Genomic DNA, 6295 nt, shown 5'->3' with positions numbered 1-6295 from the left:
ATAATAGTTATTTACATATGAGTATGGTAAATCAAGGTTTACGTTAACGAGTGAGATGTTTACTGCCGAAGCGTAGCTGAGGCAGGAATTTCGAAACGAGTAACGTTAACTGATTTAACATACAAAAAATGTAAAACATTTTATTTCATACTGCTCTATTTCTATTAAAATACCATTTTGATTAGAATGTTGTAGGTACACATTAAAATAAAAGCAAAAGTCGATCACTTGATTTCTTTGATCTGACAGTAGTTTGACAAATATCAATATCAATCAAATATCACGTTTAGATGGATGTCAGTTGCGGTTGCTAGGCAAAATTTCCAGTCTGGTAAAAATTTTCAGTCTGGTAAAATACGATTTACCAGACTCAAATCAGTCTGGGAAAGCGGCGATTACTAGATAGTATGAAATATAGTAGATTGTATGACAAGTAGGAAAAGTTGCATATTCCTCGACGATGATAGTGATTGTAAGCCGAGGCGTTAGCCGAGGCTTACAACTATCAGAGTCCAGGAATATACTTTTCCTACGTGTTGTACATACTATTTTTTAGTCGATAGCCAATAGTTAAAACACCAAATATACCATTTCAAACTAAATTTAATTTTCACCAATTGTCATTTGGTCTAATGTCATTAGTCTAGGCTTGTATGCGATAGGGGCGAGGATCGAACCCGGGCGGCGCCTTTTTTTTATTTACAGTAATTAATAAATGCAAACATCAAGTTTGTTTTCCGAGCATGCATTGTTTGAACGTTACCATGGACATGACGTAAACAAATCGAAAATTTTTTCGTTTGAGTGAATTTATAATTAGTTGATGTGCAATATTAATATAAAATGGATATCGATGGTAATTTTGATGAAGATTTATTTTGTAGAACACCACCTGAAGTTTTGGAGGCAGTCAATGAAGCTACTCTTAATCTGTTGCCAACTAAATCGAGGGGAAGTATGAAAATGCTTATCAACGTTTTATGGAATATAGATCAAGTAAAGGAACTTATTCGTTTTCGGAAAATGTGGTACTCGGATATTTTCTTGATTTGTCGAAAAAGATGAAACCCTCAACACTTTGGGCAAATTACTCCATGTTGAAGGCCACTCTTATGTTAAAGCAAAATGTAGACATCACTTCATATAACAAACTGCGAGCATATTTGAAAAAGCAATCCGTGGGTTACAAAGCAAAGAAGTCGAAAGTCTTCACCAACGAACAAATCCGAGAATTTATGATGAACGCTCCAGATGATACTTACCTCATGGCTACAGTAAGATTTTAATTGAAAGGCCTGAAGATTATAATTTAATTTTTTTAGGTTGTGGTAATTTTCGGAATTTATGGCGCCTGTCGGCGAGAGGAGTTATGTAACATAAAGCTTACGGACATTGAGGATTTGGGTTCACAACTACTGGTGAAGATTCCATGCAACAAAACCAATAAACCACGGTCGTTTATAGTAAACGACACTTATTTAGAAACATACCGTAAATATGCAGCCGTTCGACCATCCAATTTTCACTGCAATAGGTTTTTCTTCAAATACCATAATGGTAAAGGATTTAAGCAAGTAGTGGGGGTGCATACATTTGCCAGCATTCCACAAATCGTTGCTAACTTTTTGAAACTGTCCGATGCAAACCTTTACACGGGACATTGTTTTCGAAGGACATCTGCGACAATTTTGGTAGATAATGGTGCAGATTTGACTGTTTTAAAACGTCACGGCGGTTGGAAATCGTCGAATGTGGCGGAAGGATATATAGAAGAATCCTTAAAAAATAAAATGGATGTGGCAGAGAGAATAGTTACTTCAATTTCTGGCGCACATATTCAGTGTAAGGGTGCAAGCAATGTTGGCGTCTCTACTAGCACCATCTCCAAAACAAATACGGAGTCCACTTCTTCAATTAATTATGAAGTAGAGTCGACATTGACTGGACTATCAAATTTGATTGGAACCTGCAATAATTGTACTATTAATGTACATATTAATAGGCAATAAACTATTCATTTGCGTGTATAACTGTTCTTTTATTTTTTCATGCTCACAAGAATATAGATATTTTCCCGTACTGTACAGGAATTAAGATTCCCGTACAGTACGGAAATCACATGCTTTGTGATGACATAAACAAAACAATAATATGCCATTTTTCCGACTATCGACTAAAAGAATTTTACATGTGAAATAGATTTTTCCCCCGCAACTTCGGACCTACGTTGATGTATATATATGATAACGGAAACCATGCGTACATGAACTCATCGGCACAGTATACGACGTTAGTGACTTGGCGCATGCATCGATCGGTACGCGAAATAGCAGAGTGTGAAATCAACGAAAAAAAAGTTAAAGAACAATACTTATATTCCGATGGGGGCCAATCTAAACCATTCAGGGACACATAGAGACACATAAAGATTTCATAAAAATCCGTCCAGTCGTTTAGGAGCAGTTCAGTCTCAAACACACGTACAGAAGAATGTCCACCAGTTTATATTTTTATATGCTGTGGACGTTGTAACAAAAATGGGCGTTATGACCAAATTTAAAAGTGGAGGTTGTGACCAGTGCACATCGTTTCCTAGTCCCAAATTAAATTAGGTTCTTATTATTTTTACGTTCAACGCTTACTAATTTCGCATCCATTCCATTTAGGTATGTACGTGTGCTGTTTTGGAAAAGAAGAGGCATGTTAAAATAGCAACTTTAACAATATAGAAAGAAATTTATAGATCGACTAAGCATCGACGTCTCTAAAATTGTTCTTTTAGTGCACTTTGGAGAATTAGTAGAAAAGTACAAACTCGTACTTTTATGGCCGCAGTATTATGTGTAACGAATTACCTACACTCGACGTCAAAAGCATGCAATATTTGCACGCACATTTAAAGGTTATCGAGTCATATTTTTATACTGAAATAAATATTGAGCCAACTTACTACAGATTTGGTTGTATAATGTGCACCTATCTCATTTTTTCCTGAAGTACAATGTAATTTAAATGAAAGACTATTAATCATATACCTACCAAAAGGCTGGCCAAAATACTGCAGCAATAACGCTTAATTACTTATACTTTGTCAGTGTATCGCGTATTGGTTGGGTGACCGCGACGGTACATCATTCAAGTAATTAAAGCTAAAAGCACAAGGGATGATTTTACAAAAAGCTAATTTTCTATTTACCACAGTGATCGTGAACTGTGCACGCAACATTTTGTTTTATTTTTCTTCTTACATATAACATCTGGTATAAAGAACAGAAAAATATCAAATGATAACTTTTCTTTCCATAAAGACAACAAAGCCTTAATAAGCGATCGCTTCTTATATCTAAGTGGCCCGAGGCTGATATAACAAATATTGTAACGTTACACGTATATACCAAAAAATCGATACGAATATTGTTATTAAATGGTGGATAACGTCTTGAATTACTCCAAGTTTCGTTCCATTGTTTGGTATACCCGATCTGAAGTTTAGACTAATTCCTGTGCAGTTCGCTGTTGGTTTATTTTTTCATGGCGGTTCATGAATCTAATCCAGCGGATTCACCTTAATGAATTTTATTTTAAGAAGAGTGGATTAGGTAAGTCACTGACTCAAGACTCTGGGGTGACCCCCTCCCGGAATAATGGGGTATTTGGTATACGGTACGCGACAACTCGGCGATGGTCAACTCGGCGATACCAGCTCGGCAATGGTCAACTTCCGATGGTAAACCCGGCGACGGTCAACTCGGTGACGCCAACTTCGTGAAATTATATAACTGTTATTGCTCTTTCGTAGTCAACATCATAATTATGCTGCCTGCACCTTCCTTACATTTTCTATGAATGTTCATAATGGGGGATGAGTAATCCCAGAACCAAAGGCTAATTGTAGCTTACGATGACATGCTTCGGCGAAATTATTTATTCTATCTCGTCTATTTAAAGTCCGAAAATAAACGGACCAAACCGCCCATGGAAAGGTTGGTGGCAGTCTGGTCCCATTATTTGTTAGCCGACCGATATAATTATTGCTGAACCATTCTAAAATTGGTTCGAATTCATCTGGCAAATAATTCTCTAATTCACCAATGGCAGTAACCACATCCGGTTCTGGAACAAACGCCAGTGAACTGATCATTTTCGCTTGTAGTGCAAATTCTGGATCAGAATTGTACCGCCCAAGGAGATTGCAGGAAGATAAATGACTTCGAAGATTCTTTACAGGGTGGAAAAAACACCCCCAAATGTATGCTTCAGGTAATCTAATTGCCTATGACAGTGATAGCATAATAATTTTGTGAGTGTTTCGTCGCCGAGCTGACCGTCGCCCAGTTTATTATCGCCGACTTAGAATCGCCAAGTTGGAATCGCCGAGTTTACCATCGTCGAGTTGACCTGCTCCGTTAGTATATACTATCAAAGATTTATAACTATGTTTGGCTAAAAATTGTTGTAGAATTAGCAAAGATAAACACAACAAATTTAAATTCGAATGGTAGTTTCATTCGTCTGAAACGCGTAAATCAAACAGAAATGATTAAAATTGCCAAGAGCCATAAAGTGCTTAATAAAGTATACAGTGATAAATCATTTCAAGAGTAAAGTGGCCTAAGCCTAATAAGGGTTGAGGATTACAATCAGGAAACACTTTGTAAGAGGATTATAGCAGTGTATTCGAAATACAGTTGTACAAGCGGCATTTAATTCTTTAACCAAATCTTTCGTTGCATGGACCGTCCTATAGAACAATTTTTATGTTTGCTAATTATTAGCTACATTCTACGTGCCTTGCTTTCGTTTATACTGGAATTCAATGTGATCCGCAGAAAGACATTTTAAGCAACTCTCAAAATTTAAGCATCTCATGTGCCTATATGCCTCAGTTGCATGGTCTATATCCAGCTGGATTTATAAGGTTGAATTTTACATTTGCAGACGCTGTCTGCAGCCATTGATTAAACTAATCGATGTTGGGGCGAAACAGTTATAGTATTGTTTGAAAACCTTTTGTAGTTGAAGGATTATTAATTACACGGTCTTAACAGATAGCATGTATGTATACGGTAGGTAGGTATTTTCATTTATCTTATCCAAACACGTGAATCGAACACGTATCCAACAATTTAATTATGAGTGCTTTTATCACGTAAACCCCCACTTCGTTTAATTTGAACTTTTTCGTGACGACATACTTTTTCATCAATCCTACTTGATTGGGTATCTACAATTAGAGCGTTTAATTAGCCAATATAAACAACAAAATTATACGTTTAGACAAGATCGAGTGTATATGCTAATTAGGACAATTATATGTAGGTAATTTGAATTTTATAAGTGCTTTCGGGGTTTTAGGTTTCATGTTTATTAAACACGCCTTTTGCAAACTCTCAAAGAAGTTAGATTCGCCTAAAAAAATTCGCTCCAAGTAAACCTTTAAGAAAAATTTTTCGCCGGAAAGTTCACCGCGGTAAATGCATCCAACTTACAACACTTTTTAATATCAAGAATGTGATTCTGCAAAAAATACTTTCGAAAACACAGATGTGATAATTCAGTTTGGTTAGTCATATAACATGTTTGAACTTTTTGTTTGTAAGCTGCCTCAAGTAAATAATCTCATCTGAAAAAAAAATTAAAACTTGGTGTTCCAAGTCAAGTACTTAAGCCTCACATCTTGGAACGCCGTTGATTTAACTCAGAATAGGCGATTTAGTAATCTTGGAAAATCTGTTAGGTACGATTATGCACAATTTGGGAACGTATAGTGCAAAAACCACGACGTAGCCCAATCATATGAGGATTTTCTCAAGAAAAAATTCCCGAAGTTTTTTTCTCAACGATTTTATATGTATTTTGAACCGCTGAATCCAAATTTTCACTTTGTTAACACGCCAGCGGTGAGCTAACTGCGGGAGCCGCAAATAACCGCAAATTATTTGCGGCATTTTTACATTTTCCCCTATAACTCCAAAACGGTACGTTTTAAAAGAAAAACTATTCTATACAAAATTGTAGTCCACAAAATTTTATACATTTCACATGTAACAACCAAATCTGTAGGACTAACCAGACCGCCGCCAGCGGCCGCGCCAAAACGGCTACTTTTCGTGCAACTTTTGGAAAATGCAAAAATAGTGCTCCCACATATCTATTTAATATAATTTTCATTTCTTATCAAGTGGTGGTATTGGTTTTTCATTTACATGGATTTTTTGACTTTGAAAAGTCACATGTGCTAACCGCAAAAGCCGCAAATGAGGCAAAATCATCAAAGTGAAAAAAAACAACAAAC

Source organism: Photinus pyralis, unplaced genomic scaffold (genome assembly GCF_008802855.1).
Source record: "Photinus pyralis isolate 1611_PpyrPB1 unplaced genomic scaffold, Ppyr1.3 Ppyr1.4_LG5, whole genome shotgun sequence".
NCBI lineage: Eukaryota > Metazoa > Arthropoda > Insecta > Coleoptera > Lampyridae > Photinus > Photinus pyralis.
This window is presented reverse-complemented; position numbering follows the sequence as displayed.